The sequence below is a fragment of the Myiozetetes cayanensis genome, unplaced genomic scaffold (genome assembly GCF_022539395.1).
Source record: "Myiozetetes cayanensis isolate MyiCay16 unplaced genomic scaffold, myiCay2020 scf16, whole genome shotgun sequence".
Classification (NCBI taxonomy): domain Eukaryota; kingdom Metazoa; phylum Chordata; class Aves; order Passeriformes; family Tyrannidae; genus Myiozetetes; species Myiozetetes cayanensis.
The window spans coordinates 3,731,202-3,751,531 of NW_026087270.1; the positions used below are offsets into that span (position 1 = coordinate 3,731,202).

The window sequence follows — 20,330 nt, forward strand, 5'->3', positions numbered from 1 at the left end:
CCTGGGCAGCTCAGCTCCACTCAGTAGTTCATGGAGAAACAGTGCAAACATGTGACTCCTGTTTGTTCTCATCCTCTTCTCCCATCTGTTGAAGGACTGTTTAGTGTTGAAACTTTTCAGTAATAAATGCTTACACTGCTATGTGTTTATGTCAGTGAGGGCCAAGCCAAAGGCAATGCAGATTGGTGTTGATCCACAGTTGCTGTGGGATTTTGCAGTCAGGGACCCTTTCCTGTGGGCAGGTGGTAGAAGTAGCTTCTTTTGCTTCTTCTCTTCTTTGTATAGGTGACATGGAGACCTTTCTTGAGAATGAAGCCCTGACCCACCCAGGGAGGCCAGCCCAAAAAGGTGGACAGCTGGGAGATGAATAGATTCTCCTCCACACTCCTATGTCTGGGAAAATGGATTTTAGGTAGGGTTCTGGCAGAGAACTGAATGTGAGTGTGAATCCAGGGAAGCAAAGGGGTGGGAAATTCCTAGATTTCTGTTAAATCACATGATTTAACAGAATTGGTGTGGATAAGAAATATAATTTTTTTTCTGCAGGGGAATGAGAAATCAGGAATGAATTTCATCCCAATGGAGGCAGTGCAGGCAAACCAAACATTAGGAGAGCACATCTATACATACATTCCACATGTATAGATGTGTTCCACATGTATAGATTTATTCTTTTGAGGTTCCCCTCAGCTGACCATACACATTTCCCTATCAGTGGAAGCCATGGCTGGTAAAGGTTTCATGTATATTTATTCTTGCCCTTCTCAGCTCTGAGGCACTCCCCAAGTAACCTGAGTCACGGCAGTGTGAGTCCTCCAAACTCAGCCCAGCAGTCAAACAGCACCAGGTGATGAATGAATCCTGTCTGGACGCTGGCTCTGTAAGGAAAGCAGGTGAGTCCTGTCTGGTCCCGAGTTCAGTTAGAGCACTTCAAACAGCACCAGCTAATACATCTTCTCATCTCCTGCTTTATTTGCCATTAGGCAATCCTTCCTCAGGCTTTCCTGTGTTCTGCACAGTCGTTCATTTGAACTGCCATTCTCTTTGGCAAGCTGCAGGATTTTCAAACGCAGGTTAAAGCAGGTATTTCCCCAAGCAGATAGTGCACACACTTCTGGGAGCCCTTTGTAGCATGTACTTTACTAAGGTCTAGCAGCTCCAGTTTGCCGTTTGTCTCATTTCAAGCTTATGATTAAACATTTTATCTTAAGCCATCAAAAAAGCCCTCCTTAAAAGACTAAATAGAACACTTCACATGAAACCTTTCCTATGAAAAGAAGGTTTCTGGATATGAGATATACAGTAATTAATGCTGCTTGATAGAATCTATAAATGTACACTGTAGCAATGCTATTTGCTTTAAGTACTACTTTAAGCAGAAAAAGGCAATGAATCCCCCTTCCAGTGTCTGATTTTATGTTTAAGAGCTAATGAACTGAATTCTTCGTAAACATTGGCAAAAGATGCAAATGAACAGACAGATTCTCCAAATGCAAAGGGACACATGAGAAAGAGCTAATTTTACACAATTGACACTCTAACCTTTTTGGATCAGTGGAATTAGAGGCTGATTAATCTGCCATGATTAGCATTTATTGAAGCTTTTGACACTGCTGCATTGTTTTTCTTTTCCTTTTCTTTTGTGTCTCTGAGAGTTAACAGTTTATAATACATTTAACTACCAGTCCATCACCCTGACAGGGTCATAGCTTTCCTTTATGGACTTTTAAAATTAATAACAGACAGTTCTATTTTGACATGCCCTTGCTTCTGCTGCAGAACTCGGCTGTTTAATTGTAGAGCTGGCCTCTTGTGGCCAAATGCTCCCAATGTTTAGCAAGGGTTGAAAATATGGATGTTAGGAGAAAAACTGGCAGATGGCTGACAAGGCATTTTTACTCATAACACACCAGTAAAACTTTAACTCAGAAGATTTAGTGCTAGAGCTTTGCAGTCAGCAAGCTGCAGCCATATGCAGATTTTTTTTTTTCAAACTTCTAAACTGATGGTTTTGCAAAGTGTGCATAAGCAGCCTTTATTGATTATGATGTTAAAAATTGAAAGCGTCAGTATCATTTAGCTTGAGACACTTTTAAAGAAAAAAATGATCATTCATTTTCATTACAAACTCCTGATAGGCCAGACACCAGTAAGGTCTATGGTCTTTATTTTTTAAAACTAAAGCAAGGAACACTCTTTTTCTGCCTTTTTTTTTCCCCTAAAAGAAATGTTGTATATATGAATCCAACAGCATCTAACAGTAACTGTTGGTTCTTACACATTCACAGACTCCAGATGATGTCCCAACCCGTGACAGTGACTTGTTAGCTGGATATAAAATCACAGCCACCATAAGCCTGGGTGATAGCTTCACAGCCTAACTTTCAGACACAAGTTAGTATTTATAACACTCTCAGTACCTATCTATCATTGCAAAAAGCGTGTTAAATAACTTTAAAGGCCTGACAAACCCACAAAACTAGGAAATGAAGATTTATGGGTGCACAGTCCATGAATTCATTCTATTGTGCCCAGGTGTTACGGCACACGCTGCAATGACATACGTTTGCTTTAGTTTAACTGTGAAGTGATGCAAGTACATTATCACAGGTATCCTGCAGTGGCCAGGGAACACTCCCCACCATTTTTTCCATTAAATGCAGCCAAACTTTGTGCTTGGTCATGAAACATTGTACAAAGGAGCTCGTTACTTACAACCTTTCTCTGTGTTTCTATACCACAAGGCATTAATTCACATATATCAGCTATTTATAAGCATATTTTATATTAAAAAGCCAGAAAATGTTTTCTTTAGGAGCTCAGGGAAAAAGTCATGTCCCTTAGTCTTAGCTAAGAAAGAACTAAACAAGATAATTTTTCAGTGAGGCAAATAAAAAGAAAGAATAGAAAAATACATGTTTTCCATAGTCCTGTGAGACAGCTCTCTTTCCTAAACACATCCTTGGTACAAAAAATACCCCAAACATGTGCATTTTCTCGTGCAGCTGAGCCTCAAATTTGTCTGTGTAAAACAACATTTGTAGGCTGAAAAGGAAAATGCACCTAAATACATTTATGCACCTAAATACATTTGCTCAAACAGTGAATGAGTCTGCAGCTAGATGGGTGGTTTGCAGGGTGGTGTATCGTTTGCAGACACATCTCTTGCACTGGCCAGGGCAGCACTGCCTCCCCTGACAAAGTTTTACCTGAAATCCCTTTTAGGAAGATACATTGGAAATGGAATTCCCTTAAACCCTCAAGCACAGTGGTGCAATTATATCATAAATCAAATTAATTAAACAGAGTTTACATCTATCAGGGCCTCCAAGAGCTCTGACAAATTCTGCCCCGTCTGCAAGTCAAAAAGGAAGCTAAATAGCAGGGACAGAGGTCCCCTCACAGCCATTACTGGTCAGAGCAGTCCATCGTTGGGGCTCTGCTTCTGAAATAACGAGGCTGGAGACCTCCTCCAACAACTCCCTCAGGGCAGCCCTTCCTTATTTTCTGGTCTTTCCCACCTGGTGAAGGGCTGCTTCTCCTCCTGTGCCTCCACCCTCGCACGGCCAGAGCGGGCCGTGCCCTGCTGCCAGGCACTGAGCCCCCAAACCCACCCCTTGCTGTACTTCGTGCACTCATTTTCCTAATTGCACTCCCACTTTCAGTTCTACTGAGCCTGCCCACTTTGGGCATCTGGCACAGCCATCCCAAACATCTGCTCCACCTCTGGGTTGGACAGCAGCGGGCTTTGCTGATGCCCTGCCAAAAACAAGAGTGGGGCAAGGAGCCTGCTGCAGATCCACCCCTGCTTCTAAAGGAGAGCAGGTGGGGACATGACCTTCCCTGATTCCCAAGGTCAGCCTTACAGGATATTTTTGAGAAGTGTATTCCATTCTCCTGTCGGGTTTCTGGGAGCCAGTGGGTCTATCTGGAGCATTCCCAGTCTCCAAACACCCCCAAAGCCCCAAGGAGAGGAAAAGGAGCCCCGTGTGCCAAGGAGGGCTGAGATCCAGCCTTTTAGTTGGAGGCTGTTGTGAGGAGAAGGGTGGGAAAAAGTGAGGTTGTGTGGGAGGAAGAGATTTGTTGTGTAAGCAATCAAGAAAACCAAGGGAAAGCCTCCTTTGTGAGATCCTGAAACAAAATGGGGACAGTATTTTGAAAGCACTTTGGGTTGCAGCAGCGGTGCTGATAGCAGCAGCAGGTCACCTGACTCTGTAATTTCATGTTACCAATTACTGCAATCGAATTGATTACATGATCTAAATCCATGTGTATTACCTGAGCGTGTGGCCCCTGGTGTTTTGAACACTTATGCATAAAGATTGCTATAATTCTTGTTAATAGTCATTGCAGTTCATCTATCGCTCATCTATAATCTCTTGAAGATATAATAGGAATAATTACCATGAGGCACAATGGGGAAACAGAGTCTAACACCCTGGCTGGGGCTGAATCACACCAGAGCCTGCATTAGCCAAGATCTGCCTGAGGAATGCCCAAAAAATTTCCAGTGAGTCAAACCTGCTGAAAACCTGGCGGAGTTCCCTCCTTTATGAAAACTTTCCAAAGATTTGCCCTGCTTTTTGCCACAGAGTTGTTTTTCTCTGAGGAAGATACTGCAAGGGCAGGAGTTCATTTGGCCAAATAAATATTATCCAATACTAAGGAAGTATTGACATTTCTGAACCTAAAGCACAAAAAAAAAAAAAAAAAAAATCCATTTAATAGTAGGAGTCAGGATTTCTTGCTCCCTCAGTACCTTGCCAGCTCCAGGCTGTGCCAAAGCCACTATTGCCAAGGGGATAATGAGGTAATGTGCCTGGGTGATAAAATTCTGGCTCTCTGGCTTGTTGCCTGAGATAGAAGATGGCACACACCTATGTTCATGTGGAAAAGCAGTGTGGGATCTTTCAGGCGGCTTTCCAGATTAAAAATAATGTATCAGGAAAAAAAAAAAAAAAGAGAGAGAGAGACCCAGGAATTAGACAGATAAAAATATCCTTTAACTGCTTATAAACTGAAAGGAAACTCCAGTTGCAGAATACTGGCCAATGCCTAATCCAAACTCTGCATTAACTAATGCTTGTTGGATGTTGAATTACAACAGAAAGCCTATGTTAATGCATGTGAGAGCCACATGAATATCAAACAAATTCATTACGATCAGTGCTATTACAGTGAATACCAAGTGAGTTCGTAATGATGGAACAATGAAACTGTTACTGATAGATTTTATTTCTGCAACAAATCCTCTGTATAAGGGTCCACTCCTGTAGTATTAATTCTAATATAAGACTGCATCTGAGTTTTAGCATCATCAGATAAATTATACCTTTCAATATTATGAACTATACAGTTCAACCTTTTTTTCCCATCAGTACATAATTTTTTTTAAATCTCAATTTGTCCTTAAAGTTTGATGACTATTGTAAAGGGATAACACTTTATTTTAAGTATCCAATCATTAGGAATTCATTTCGTATTCATTGCAATAACACTAATACAATAGAATCGAATGAATAAGAAATTCATTTAAAGTTCATATAGATGTGATACGGACTTCTGGAAGAGTTCCACTCTAATTCAGCATTAGTTTAGCATTATTTAATGGACACTTTATTTTAAGTGTACTGGTAAAGATGACTTAATTGCTGCACTAAGATATTCAGAATTCTTTCATTTTTTTTTTTCAGAAAGGCTTAAGGTGTACTGCAAATTCATCAGAATATGATGCAAATATTTCAAACCTGTGCAAGAGCATCAGTTTTCTGAAAATGGTTAAAAGAAACTCTGAACATCCTTTTCTTTTCTGGGTTAGTATTGATGTATTTACAGAACTGGTATTACAGAGGCTGCAGTAATTCTTTGATAATACAACACATACCTGCTGTTTGAAGAAGTGATTTTTGTATCGGAACATAAAGTACAATTTTTTTTTTTCATTAGCATGAAGGGCTTCTAATGCATAAATTGCAGTTGTAGAAACAAAGGCAAGTCAACCTTTCCTCCAGATTATGATCTTCAAAGTCAGAAAAGAGCTACATCAGTGTTCAACTCTTCCATACGGTGCAAGTAAATCGAAGAAATGCCCCTATTCAGCAAGGGCAAAGCCTTACAGATAACCTCTCCTTCCTCTTTAAGCTTACTGCCTTCCATCCATTAGTGATGGGTACTGCAAACTGCAGCCACATCACTGAATCTGACAAAGTTATGCTGAACCCAGAGGGATTATGGTGATTTGCCTATAATTTCTGGACTTCAGCAAACACACAAATGCATTTATGAAGTACTGACTATCCTTTCAGCTAACTCTTCATTAAAATGTATTTAGATGTCCTTCAAAAGAAAAAAAATCATCTTACAGTGAAACTGAAACTGGCTGATTCCCAGGCTTACAGTTACTTTCCTATCAAGAATTAATGCAATATCATGCACACACCATTACTGAAAAATTCTACGCTGTTTTTTGCCAAGTGTTCCTATATAACAGTTTTATCACAAGTCTGACAGCCGCCATAAAAATTCCAGGCATTCTATATCAACAGCCCTCTTTGTACTAAGTTATTAAACATTAAATTTTTATTCGTCATTTGTATTCTGTTATGCAAAATAAGCTCCTTGATAAGATGTGTCTTCTTAATTGGGCCCTTGATGCTTCTTGGATCGGAGTTGTCAGATTAGCTGGAAGAAGAGGCTCTGCATTGAGCCAGCTCGCTACCAGGAGACCAATAGCTTTGTAACAACGATATTAAGTTAGAGGGGCCAAATGGAGGGCAGCACTAGGCTCAGGTGAGACTCTACATCTGTGCATGTCTTATGCTCAGGCACTTTTCTCATAGCATCAGCAGGGCTGATGGAAATAGATTTGTTTGTTGTTTACAGCATGCAGCTGTGGATGCTGCTGCATGGGAGTTGTATAAGATTGAAGCAAATTTGTACTGAGACTAAAATATTGAGCTTTTCTCCAGTCAGCAGTCTCTGGAATCTTATTGTTGAAAACTTTATCTAGTTGTAACCCTCCCCAGGGTGATTTTCGTTTGCAGCTGCCCTGCTCTCTCTCACTGCCTGTCCCACACTGCCTTCGCCTCAGCCAGCGCAGGAGCTTGGGCTCCTGGTGCAGGAGGCAGTGGCTGGGCCAGGCAGAAGTAATGACAACTGGGTCAAGCATTTTGTACACCGGGTTTTCCAGAAAGCTTTTTCATTCCCACAAATCCCTTCGACAGCTGTCATTAGGAGACATCATTATTTTTATTCCCTCTTAGCTACAGCCTGAAGAAAGGGCTCAACGTTTAGTGTGGCGCTTGTTGGCAAAGCATAGGAAATCTCTGAGCACATGGAGAAGAAAAAAGAAAGCCCTCATCAAAATGTAGGATTTATTATTTTCATAAGGTAGACAAGTTCTAACAGAAGTATAGTATGTTTTCAGGTTGGTGCTAGAAATTTACTTGATTAAGGCTTCTGGTATTTTTTTTCTCTTTTTTTTACTGAATTCTCCTGTAATTCGGAAAAAAAGGACTCCCTCATTTTATCAGTTATTGCCTGTGTTACAGCCAGACATGGAGACCTCACCAACATCTGTGCTTTGAGCAGGAGCAGAGCTGCTGCCTCATTAGAGCAGCTGGGCCAGGAGAGAGTGAAGGGAGTCACCTTTCCAGTTTGCAGATGGGAAACAGAGGGTCAATGGTATGACCAAAGTCACTCTTGGAGGCTGAGGTGGAACAACACAGTGAACGGAAACTTCTCACATTTCAACATCAGACCTTCTTCTTGTCATAATTAAAAAAGGTTTATTTAGTATTTAGCAAAATATTACATCTTAGGATGTTGTTTGACCTGCCAGAGCACATTGCTTTGTTTTCCTAAACATTATAAACCCTTCTGTAGCTTTCATTTAAGACACTCTGTGATTTTTTTTTTTTTTTCAGATTTTTGGCACAAAAATAACTTAGAAATATTGGCATGCAATATTATGAGGATTTAATAACCTATTGCTGTGAGATTCTTTTGGATTGTTATCCAGGAAAGGTTTAGTGTTTTTAATATGGACTTTTTTGAAAGAAGCCTTTTAAATGAGTGCAAACCCTAATCCAATGAATGTAGTAGTGTATGTTTTCATTTCAGTACACCTGCTGCAGTTTAGCTTGTGGGTGACGTAAAGGAACAGAAGCAGCCTCAGCTCTTTTACTAACTTCTCTTTAGCCACAGTGATTTTTTCTAAGCACTTCATCTCTACAGAACATTTGACTGAGGTTTTGATATCCATCTGGAGAAACAATTTCTTTAGAAGAAAGAATGCTGTATATTGACCCTGTGCAGAGCTGTCTAGTTTTGAATGAAGGCCTTCTGCAAATCTCCCTGTGTTTGCTCACACACGTCCCCACACCGGCTGCACGACTACAGGGCTGTTGTGGATCACTGGCTATTGCAGTAGCAGGACTGAGAATATTAGTTTGCACCTAACATGTTTTGTGCTTTTAGCTAGGACAAGGGTCAAACAGCAGAGGCATGGTAGGGTAAAAAGGCAGCTGTAACATCCAAAGACATGCCAGACCTGTGTTCAGAGACAAGAAAGAGTCGTGGGGATCCTGCTAAGGCAATAAAAACACTCAGTGACAATGGGGAAGGTGCAGTTGGGAGATGTCCCAGCTTCGGCATCTCACACGTCTCAAGGGTGAGGGAGCAGTAGGTGTTGGCAGTTCCCTCTCCACCTCTACAATCAGCTGCTGAGAGAGGGAGGACAGGAACAGTTCCAGCATTGCTCTGTTATGCATTCAGAGCATTTTCCCTGAGGCAGGGAGGAGCTGCTTGCTCACTCGGTGCCCTGTGCTCTGCCCAGCACAGCTGGAGCAACCCTGTTGATGCTGGCAGCACTGTATTTCCTAGATGTGACCTCCACACCTTCCAGGAACAGAATTCTAAAGGGAGCTTCTGTACCTAATTTCCAGATTTCAAAAGTTGTTCTGCACCTTACTGTGTTTAGAAACTGAAGCTGTAGACAAGTCCTGCAGGTCAGTCATGGGCATGTGCACTTGTGTGTGGTTATTCTGTCTGCCTGTCCTTCCCTTCCATCTTCAACTCAGGGTGAAAGACACTTGGCTCAGAGGCTGGCAGCTGACCAGGTGATGTGTACCAGTGCCAGCAGAGGACTGCTGTGGCAAAGTAACACGCCAAAGGTCACACTCTGGTAGGTTGGTGGCAGAGCTAGCCCTAAGCTATCAGTTTCAGGACCATCTCAGCTGTCTGAGACTGAATGTTATCTGCAGCCTTCCCTCGAGTGAGTTGTTTTAGCTGCCATTTAGCTTAGAAACATAAAGCTCCTTCCTCGACTCAGAAAAGTCTTTCTGACAACACTTGAGACAGTTTTTGAACCTTGTTTATAGAAAATTACAAAGATATCCAAAGGAGGAATGGAGAGAGTCTTCAGATTCTGGGAGGAGCCTACTCTTATCTGCAGAATTAAAACCCACAGTCCTGACTGGCTTAATGGATACCTTACATCTATAATAATTCTTTCAAGATACACCAGCTAACCCATGTGATTTCAGCAGCCATGGCTCCAGCATCTGGCTGTGTTTTGACGTTTCGAAGATGTAGAGGTATTGTGTGGAATTGCAATGTTTTTGCTCAAACGTCAGTGATAATATTCCTGGCATGCTCTAGCAGTGGATATTCCTGTGCCTCGGTACCTCATTATCTGCAGATGCCATAATGAGAATATGAACGCTGTCAATCACTTTGAGACACTTGTAAAAGCAGTAACACAGAAAAGCTTTCCTTGATTTTTTTCTTACTTCCCTGTGTTGGTTGGCTGGGAAAATCATGGGGATGTAAGGAACTGGGACTTTGTTTGGCCTGTTCTTAAACTTGGATCTGTCAGGTCTCAGGCCACTCTCCTCGAATATGTCCAGTTGATCCTTCCTTCAGAGGGATCAACTGACAAACAGGGAACTCTCCTGGAGTCTTTCAGACAGCTGTTACCTGTAAGACAGGTTGTGGGGGACTTCCAGTGGTTCATCCCAGATATGACCACTGATGCCAGATAATTCTTAATTATAGCATTAAGATTGATGGACTCTCCCTTCTGTTTACTTCAGATTACATAGGCAGCTCAAGTTCAAAGCAGAAAAATCATACTTTCTAACCCAACAGTATTCAAAAAGCTTGAGGAGAACAGGCTATCCCTGGAAACCATCTTTTCATTCAGAAGGGCTTTCCCAAGCTACATGTGTGAAGGTTTTTAATAAGTGTTATGAAATCCCTACAGATGTAGATACAAAACATCTGCAATAGTTGACAGCTTCACAGATTTACTGAAGTTATTTCTGAAAGGCATATTCTGTAAGTAAACATCTTGCAGTTCCTAATTATCAAAAGGGGAAATAGTTTGACTAGTCTCTCCTTATTTTTTGCTCATTTCAGTTTGACATCCATGGAATATTGGGTAGATAATATTAATCTTCCTTGACTTTGATGTCTAAAAGTTAGACAATTAAGTCTGAGCTAGTTACCCTTTAAAGTCAGTGGAGTGAAACAGGGCAGTTTGTGCTAAGACAGAGTCTTAGCATTGGTCAAATGAATTGGATTTATAGTCTCCACTGATTATAAAAAAGTATGTAACTTAGCGACTAGTACCGGCTCCATACCTGACTTCACATATTTAATGCTGGCTGAGAATGATTCCACCCATCACTGGCCAAAATATTGCTCCATGCACTTGTGTTTCCTACACATCTGGCAAAGAGCCTGCAGAGGCTGAGGTGGCTCTCTGGGGGTGCTGACCAGGGTGTGACCTCACCTGGTTATATTGCAAACCAACCCAGCAAAAATCTCTTTTCACCTCAGCAGTGCCCTGGAGCCCCTGATGACGTACTGTGTGCTGGGGGGGGCTGTGAGAACTGTGGTAAATCAGGTGTAGGGAAGCCTCTCTGTTTCCCTGAGGAAGGATCACTGCATCCTTGGCCAAATGGGGTCCCAACTTTGGGTCTACTCCGCTTGTGAAGGGCGAGATGAGAGCCAAAGAGTTTTATGGAGAGGACACAGCCATTTCTGGAACCTGCTTGTGTATTCTTCTCCTCTCTTTTAGTTAATAAATAAATGAATTCAATGCTGATTTTGCACTGCCCTTTTGAGAAGGCAGGATAAAGAGTAATCATGGATGGGTTGGTGGAAGGCTGAGAGTGGCTTAGGATTTGCAGATGATGAGGAAGGTGCCCACAGGTGGGAGGTGACACAACTGGGTAGCAGAGCAGAAGTTTTGGGCTCCATTGCTGGTGCATCCCTGGCCACCTGGGCAGCTTCTGGTTTTATCATTGCACCCCCTGGACTTGAAAACTGTTTGGACTTTCATTCTGGACCTATTTGAACCTCTTTGTATTTTGCATCACTTTTGCTACAAGTCTTTTGAGTGTAGCTCCTCACATCCTTCCCTCACATTTAACATAAACATAATTTAGCATAAAGGTGAACCCGATCTTATCATTTCATCAGGGCTCTACACTGAAATTTAAACTTGATGTGTGTTTTCGCTGAATTCATTTTACCTGTATAATCTCCCATTAGAATGGTATTGCCTTCCAGAGGGTCACTGCAGACTTACACTGAGATCATTTTGTCACTGGAAGCTTGTGTGGTAATGGGATTACCATAGGCATGTTTTGAAATTGTTCTAATATTGCTGTGAGGATGTTAAGTCTCTGTGCAAGAGTTTGCCTTGCTAAGAGTAGCACAAACCAAGCTAGAAAACCTGAGAAATGTAAATGTGTTACAGAAAGGAATGCACTTGACATATCTTGCTCATGAAAAGAAGCCATTTGTGTTTCTAGAAGTTTTGCAACAGGCATAAAAGTAAATTTGCAATACGTGATAGAAATTAAATATTTATTACAGGTCAGATTTACATATATACATAAAAATACATACACAAAAATGCAAATGCAGTTAGTATCAGTGTCTATAGAAGCAAATGCTGATATCAATACCTAATTAAACAGCTGCATGTGGCACCGTGTTTCATCAGAGCAACAGTGGTGTCTCTCTGGTGAGGCTGACCAGTTAGAATAACAGAATCATTTAGGTTGGAAAAGGCCTCCAAGATCATTTAGTCCAACCTTTGACTGATCCCCACCTTGTCAACCAGACCAGAGCATTGAGTGCCACCTCCAGTTGTTTCCTGAACTCCTCCAGGAATGGTGACTCCACTACCTCCCTGAGCAGCCTGTTCCAATCTTTAAACACCTTTTCAATGAAGAAATTCTTCCTGATGTCCAACCTGAACCTCCCCTAAAATTGTGTCATTTTTTTTAATTGTTGAGTAAAAACATCCCACTACTATCATTACAATAAGTATCCTGGTATATTTATAGTCATGTATGTTTTTTTGTTTGAAATGCTGATAACTATTATATGCAGAAGTTCTGATCAAATATAAAGTGAACGAACCCATAAAATTAATGTCATGGAAATAAAGAATTATTACAGTGTACTCAAATTTTAAACAAGTAATGGGAAGTATTTAATTTCTGCTTATCATTTGTGATGCTCTTTGTGCTCTTAAGGCCTATTTAATTAAAAAAGAGCTTGTGTCTCCTTTTGGGAAAATAACTCCACCCAGAGAGGTGTATTATATTCTATTCTAGTTCTGTCAGCTCCTTGTTTTATTTTTTTTTCCTTTTGATTACAGGGCATATTTGCAATGTGATGTAGTGTAGCAGTATTATTTAAAATATGACTATTAAGCTTACCTACCATTCTGAAAGCTAGGCAAACCTCAGATCATCCTGAATGTTTCCCCATCCAAACCTTAGCAGTGACAGATTAGCTTAGCAAAGGACCTTGCCTGGCCGTCCCAGCTGGCTTCTGTACTCATTTCAAAAATACGTTTTCATCAAAAGCTCTTCAGCTGACAGCTGAGTTGGGGGGCAAATAAAACAGTAAAACTCCTGGCAATTTAATTTTTCAATGAAAGCTTTGACAAAAAAAAAAAAAGTTCATCGTTAAATTCTGCTCATCTTCAGCGTTTTTTTCTTAGCAGCTTTTAAAGGAACCTTCAGCTTTTACTACCAATTCCAGCTCAGAAACGACCAACTCTTCAGAGAGCTCAAAGGAATTCTCAGCTGGCCCTGAGGACACTCCAGCCTACCATGGTGGTTTAAGGTGGGTCATCACAGCTTGAGATACATCTGGGATGTCCATGCACAGGGATGGTGAGTCAGTGGCTGGAGTTGTGGCACAAGGGCTCTGAGCTGCAGGCACTTTAAAACCAATGCTGCCAAGGGCTGCAGTCATTAAATCATGGAATAATTTGGGGGGACCTCTGGATATCATCTACTCCAACCCTTTGCACAAAGCTGTGTTAAAATTGTAAAATACCTTCATCACTTTATTTATGATCTGATCTAATTTCAAAATTATCTCACCTTTCATTCAAGGGTATAATTGCACTTTTGAAAATGAAGTTTTGTACTAGGTTTGCAAAAGGGCAAGCTGAGGTAACCCACTGCAGAGCTGCTGGCCAGATCCACAGATTCCCCACCCTGTCTCTCAGCTTTGTGCTCTCCTGCTAGGAATGCTGCCTGTCTACAGGACAATTGGTTATTATTTACATGGAGGCACGAGATCCTTGTAATAAAATGCCCATCAAAGCACCAAAACAGTGATCAGTGTGGGCTCATTTTTTCTCTTGGTATCATTCAGAGTTGTATACAAGTGTTTCCCATGTTGACCCTTGCTGCAGAAATTAGAAGAGCTTAGTTATTAAAGCAATGTGGTTTGAAATTGCCTTGGTAGTTGTTAAGCACATCTGTGATTACATCAACTTAGCTTTACCTAAAAACATGAAGCTTTGAGTGAAATATTAGAGAATCGAGGAAAAATAAGGCTTTTATGTGTGAATGACATATGCTGGACAGCCAAAATAAAAAAGCCTGCATGTGGTTATGTTCTGGGCTCCCTTTTATTCTGCAGCTCTGTGTGTACTGGATCAAGGTCTACAGTTGCTGACCACTGCTTTGATTATCTCACTGTAGCACATAATGCTTTGTACCCGGAGAATGTATTCCAGCAAGCTCCTAAATTGTATTTGGACAAAGAATAATTGAACACTGGACAGAATAACAAATGCTATGGTCAAGTTTGCTTCATGGGTTTATCGTGTTGTATTAACATGATAGAAATATGAATACTTAAATCTTATCTCAGGTATAGTTTATAACTGCATTAATCATTTACCGTATTATATATTTTTCATGTCACTAAGATTGTGAGGAAAAGATTCAATTTTCCCAGTGCAGTCAGTTGAATGTGGTTTAGATAAGTTAAAGGCATTGCATTAAACTGTTTCAACATGGCTTTCTCTTATAGATCCTATAAAAGGATGGGGAACATATATCAAACAGTAATAACTTATATTTTACTTTTTTTTTTTTAAAGTCATATAGCAGTGCATTTTCCATTTTCATTAAAATCAGATAAATGAAGTTACTAAGTTTGCCACTTACAGGTAAATGTATTCAAATTGATACAGGAATTTTTACCTACTATATTTGCTTTAAATTGTTAAGGGGAAATGCTCGCCTATCAATTAAAGTAGCAGTTTGATAGACACTGAAATTATCCAGAGATATCACAAAGAGCAACAACAAATACCTTCAGTACATTTTCCTTATGTTTACTGGTGACGTGGAATATGAACCTTCCAAATAAGAGTGTGACTCACCAGCACACATTTGTGAGATTTCAGCACACCACAAAGCATTCCCACATTTTACTCCACATAAAAAGGGAATATGTACCAGCATATGCATTATGCACTGCTAACTGCCTTTTCAGATCATTATATGAACATTGCACATTCATTGCCCATGAATTATACGCAGATTCTAATTTGCAAGAGAGATTCTGATTCATTTCCTCAAAATCAAGAGGTGGCCAAAGGAAAAAGAGAGGATGAAGAGGCGAGGGATGGTGGGGAGGCTGCAGGTGCACTGACCTCTGCATGGAAAGCCACAAGTGGAATAGGCAGCACTATGTGTGTGTGTCTGTAGGAACCCCTCATGAGTCTGAAGGTGTTTGGGACAGATAAATATTAAGCACTTAAGTCTTTTTGGGGTGCTTCTTATTCCCACACTGATATTTGGCCCTGGGGCTTCCACCCTGAGCAGCTCCGTGGGGAAAGGGGCAGGGGGTCCTGTCTGCCAGGCTTGGGGTGAGGTTCTGCACCATGTCTGGGACCCCCAAGTGCAATAGGCACACTGAGGAGGGCACAGGCACTGGCAGGGTGCAGGTATGGGGGGTCCTGCACAGGCTGGGGGGTTCGTAGTCATGGCACAGGATTACTGTGACTGGAGATGAATTCATTGCATTTCAGCAAACTTTCACAATTGCTCATAGCCATGTTTTGGAAAGTCCCATCTAATACAAAAAAAAAGAGAGGAAAAAAAAAGACAATTACACTGCTCTAGCTGTCAAGCTTTGCCATCATTCATTATTATTGCTTTTCAAAAGTTTTGTGCCTGGGAAACCAATTGAAATACCAGGGTCCTTATGCCGTGACAGTTCTTTTGCTACAAAATTCCCCACAATCATTTATATCTATCTGATGCACTTCAACATCATGCTCTATCTGCTTTATGACTGTAAAAAATAAGTAGGATATTTTAAATATATTGTACAACAATAACAACTTATTTTCTGGTCAGATTTTTCTCTAATTGAGAGCAGCTGAAAAAATCTTAAAGAAGTTGTACAATATGGAAGATTCCTTGCTATGGAGGATTTATATGCCTAGACTGTAAGTGGTGAGTGAAGTTTTTGCCAGCACTCAATTAGTAGTTTCTATGTCATTACTGGATTTTTAGAGAGTTTTCCTTAAACTGCTTTGAATTACAGTGTCACAAAATGCTAAATCAATTACATGTGTGTCCTTGTAGCTACCCCATAAGGATACCTGCCATGATTTTTTAATGGCACTTTTAGGCTTCTTGTTTACTTCCATGAAGTGATGTAAAGGTCATAACACAGTGCAACTTATTTCTTAAAGTTTAGAAAAAAATCAAAACAGCAGGCCATAGAATAGAAAGGTGAGATTCAAAGACACAAATCACTTCACAGTCACAAAAATTGCCAAAAAATAGCAGCTTGCAGCTGTGCACAGCAGGGACAGAAAACATTAAACACATGTTAAATAACAAATAGGAGACTTAAATATAGCTAAAAGTGGACCTTATTCTGAATAAATCATGTAAACTGCATCTTAATGGTTCTAAGGAATGTAATGGATCATGTGAAATATGCTAAATTTATATTGTTAAAAAATCAATAGTTAAACCCCTCCCTTTCAAAAAGGGGACCATTGAGTCCATGAGTAAATATTTTGTCTTTCATTTTCTTTCTTTATGTACAGCTGGATTTGTGAGAATTCATTTCAGTTAAGGGCAAAGCAGGACTTGCATTCAAAGCAGTTTGGGTTTTGGGTATGAAACTATTTAACATTCTCTTTACAGAGGCTGGACTTTTAATGAAATTGTCCTTTTTCCCTTTCTTCTGTTACAAATGCAAAGAATGTGGATTATCCCATTTTTTTATATACTCCTGGTAAAGTGTTTGAATTGGTCTATCCACCATCCTGCATTCATTTGTGGTGTCTGTGAAAGGGCAGCCATTGCTCAATGGGCATGGAGAGCCTCATCCTGCCTGGGAACGAGCGGGAGAGCGAGGGGGAGAGGAGGGGAAAGAAAGGCTCTCTTCTTTTTATGAGAAGCATGAAAAATAAATCACCAGTTTGAGTATTCAAATCAATCCTGCTGGCAACTATCTTTCCCTTGAAATGTTTGTTGCCTTCTATTTCTGCCTTCTGAATATTTTCAAGCCTTTCTGCTTGCCTTCCCCACCGAGGGTCACGTTTTAGTTTCCCTGTATATATTTTTCTTGAGATTAATGTACCTTAATGACATCATTGTGTGCGATGATGGGAAGGTCCCCAAGTTTGCTTTTCTTCCCATCTCAGTTGCACTTCTGAAGAAATCAGCTCCTGGGCTTTGATGTTTTTTCCTTTAGGGCTATCTTTCTTATAGGCAATATAGCTTACCTATACATTTAGCAACTCTGCAGCCTCTCATTAGATGCATTTTTGTCATCAATAATAAGTTCCCAAGGAGCCTAATGCAAGGGGTAACGGATACAGTGTGGAACGGAGCCATTGTTTGATAATGCAATATCTCTCATAACAATGTAAATAAGAGGCTGAATACATTTCAGGGTTCCTTTGTGTTCCACGTTATTAGATGGTGCTCTATTTCCAATCTGAATATTCATAATATGCTCCTAGAGTGCAGCATCGAAGTAAGTGGCTTTGAGGAAAAATTATTTTTTTTTTAAGTGGAAGGGGAAAAAAAAAAGAAATGAGGAGTGTTCTAATGAGGAACAGTTGAGTACTATGATTTAACATACTTCTGAGGTTTCTATCAGCCTGGAGCCGTTCTTTCTTGGCTTGTACACTGTGCATTTACATGGAGCTCTGTTTGGATGAGTGCCTTCCAAAGTACTAAATGCTCTAATGTACTGAAAAGCGATAAATATGGAAAATGCACACGCGCATACACACACACAAAGTGCAGACACATATGCGAACACATACACACACCTCCTCGCAGGCACACTCACCTGCCCCCACGCAGGTATTTGCACCACTTCTGTGGATAGATGGGGGACATTTCAAAGGCAAAAATAATAAAATTAAACATAGTTTATTTATTTATTACCTGGCATTGCATAATACCGATGTACTGCTTAAAGGGATGTGCTCCCAACCTTCAGCGTGGGCCAAAGAATAAGAATGGAAAAAGGGGAAGGAAGGCTAAGGGGAAAAACCCTCCATGGAATAAGACTCATGAGAGTGTTGTCCCTTCCTCCTCGTCCTGCCTGACCCCACTAACCTGAAACTGAGGCAAGGCTTAGGTTTAAGCAGCACAGGCTGTTTGTTGTTGGCTATGGGGCACTGTAAATGCAGACAATAAGCTCTGGACGCGTGTCACTGTTTACCAAAGGGCTCTCTGCAGTGACCCCATGAGCTAACGACAGTGTTGGGAGCAGAAATGGTAATTGTGATTTTTATAGCACAGTCTTTGCTAATTTCTCTCAGTTCATTCCTAAAAAATACTTAAACCACAAAGTAAAAAAAAAAAAAAAGGGGGATATAAAATCCTGAAAACAAAGCTGAATAGGTTAATGAAACGACAATAGAAAAGTGTCCTTAATGGGGATACAATTGCTGCCTGAAATATTTATTACTTACATTTATTTAGATCCTTCACGAAAAAATGTGTCTGTTTTCCTATACTTTGATTTTTGCTCTGAAGTTTCGAGGAGTTTTTGTGCTTTTTCATCTAATATTCCTCCTCTAACTCTCCCAACGTGATTCATTTCTTTAAGATCTTGTTTTATTTTTAAGTCATCAATTACTCAAACTTTGTTGGCCTATCTATTCTCTGCCATCTGGACCCCATACCTTATTTTAAAGCATGTTCAAATAATGACAACCTTCTTTTCTCAATTAATTTATGGGCTGTGGGGACCATTTTTCATTTGTTATCATGCACTTCCATTTGATCTCTCATATCTTTCTTCTGCATCTGCAACCATAGTGTATAAATCTTCCTCTCAAGCATTGTCATGGTGCCCAAGATATATAGGTGTAACTCCCTATTAGTTCCACAAAACTGACCTTAATTTCTAAAAATGGTATCAGATGCGAATAAAGTTTGGTAAGATGATTTGTTTTGATTTACTTTGTACCACTTATCTTGGAGTTTTCTTCCTACTTTTCTTTTATCTAATTTAGACAGTATAGTCTTGCAAGCACAGTTGCATGTTTATCCATTACCTCCCTGCCAATGCTGCTCCTTAGAGAGATGGTGCTGTAAGATTTTGGATGCTAAGAATAATAAAATGGCATTTTTCAGTAACCTGTAGTAAGTACGCAATTTCTTTTTGCATTTAAAAATGGTAATTTAGTTTCCAATAAAATACCGGGATTTTGTGGGGCTGATTGAGGTGACATTAGTCGGGTAAAATGAACAGAAACAGACAAATCCAAATAGCTTTCATTTTATTCTGCTGTGTTGACAAATGATAAGACTTAAAAATCCAATTCTCCCACCGAGCACTTACAAGAAGCTGGTTTGGACTGCTGAAGGGCTGTGGCTCACAAAACAAAAACCTCTTTTTTTGTTATTGTTATGAGGGGGGAGGCAACAGAGAGTGTGTGTGTGTGTGTGCGCCTCTGTGTGTGTACATGTGTTTTGTTTTACATAAACAGACTTCAGTCCAAACTAAGGATTGCTAATTAAGCAAAAACCATGACCAGATGTTTATTAACACCTCTCAGGTTCATGGGATTTGGATAGTGTGCAGTTTTCATGGACTAATTTGAGAAGGGAAACACCTTTATTGGAATAATGGCCAATTATAATTGCCTACTTTGCCTATTTTTCTTTTATCTGGTGTACGGGGGGAAAAAAATAAGCCTAACCTATCATCCTTGTGCCGTTGATACTAATTCTGCACATTATTGGGTACATAATATTAATAATAAATACATAATAATGTACAGATGAAAAATTCCTCAGCCATTTACTTTACAGCAACTTTTTTTTTGGTGTGTGTTGTTATTAGTTTATCACACGCCAACATTGTTAACCTATTTATATGTAGCCTGCCATGAGGTTTGCCTCTGCCAAAGCAACGATGCGTCACTTTGATGCCAAAAAGCACTGAAACAGGAAGAGTTGCTGTTGGGTCCCAGCATGGTGACTTCATCACAGGCCTCAGCTTCAAACTGTGGAGTAATAAAACTGAATAGCACAATATAAAACTCCATGTTTCATAAGACAAATATTGCTTTACGCATTCATGTCCCTTGTACTATGTTAACTGTAGGAAGAAATGGAATACAGTTTTAGTGACCCCCTGGGACCTATAAAGGCTATTTCTGAGTCTGAATCTTGCTGTTTAATTTAATCATTTATTATATTAATATTCAAATGGGCTGCATCTTATTAGCTACTGCAAAGATGTTAGTATGTCTGAAATAAATACCTAATTATGCTTTTGAAGAGAGAGGTTCTAAAGACTTTTGTACATTTGTGCTAATAGAACAGTTCATTTGCAGATTTTTTCTGCAGAAATCAGCAGTCTGAGCGTTTGTTTTTTTCTTCTCCTTACTTTGAATAAAATAAGAACACAGATCAAATATACCATTGTGATGCCTAAATAGCACATATGAGTTTTCCCCTTTGTACTGCAAGACTTCATTCTCCAAGCGAGTGAGTTATACA

The 20,330-nt window shown here is 40.1% G+C and overlaps 1 long non-coding RNA gene across 6 annotated transcripts in view; it reads left to right on the forward strand.

Annotated features, from left to right (window-relative positions):
* The first annotated feature begins 283 nt into the window (after positions 1 to 283).
* LOC126637946 (uncharacterized) overlaps positions 284 to 20,330 on the forward strand; it is a 49,042-nt gene continuing 28,995 nt past the window's right edge. For 4 of the 6 annotated variants that reach the window (XR_007628476.1, XR_007628475.1, XR_007628473.1 and 1 more), the window contains exons 1-3: positions 284 to 412; positions 769 to 893; positions 13,031 to 13,152. This is a non-coding gene — a long non-coding RNA (uncharacterized LOC126637946). Of the gene's footprint in view, positions 413 to 768; positions 894 to 5,693; positions 5,814 to 13,027; positions 13,153 to 20,330 lie in introns of all 6 variants that reach the window. The other 2 variants (XR_007628474.1, XR_007628472.1) reach the window with 2 other exon arrangements.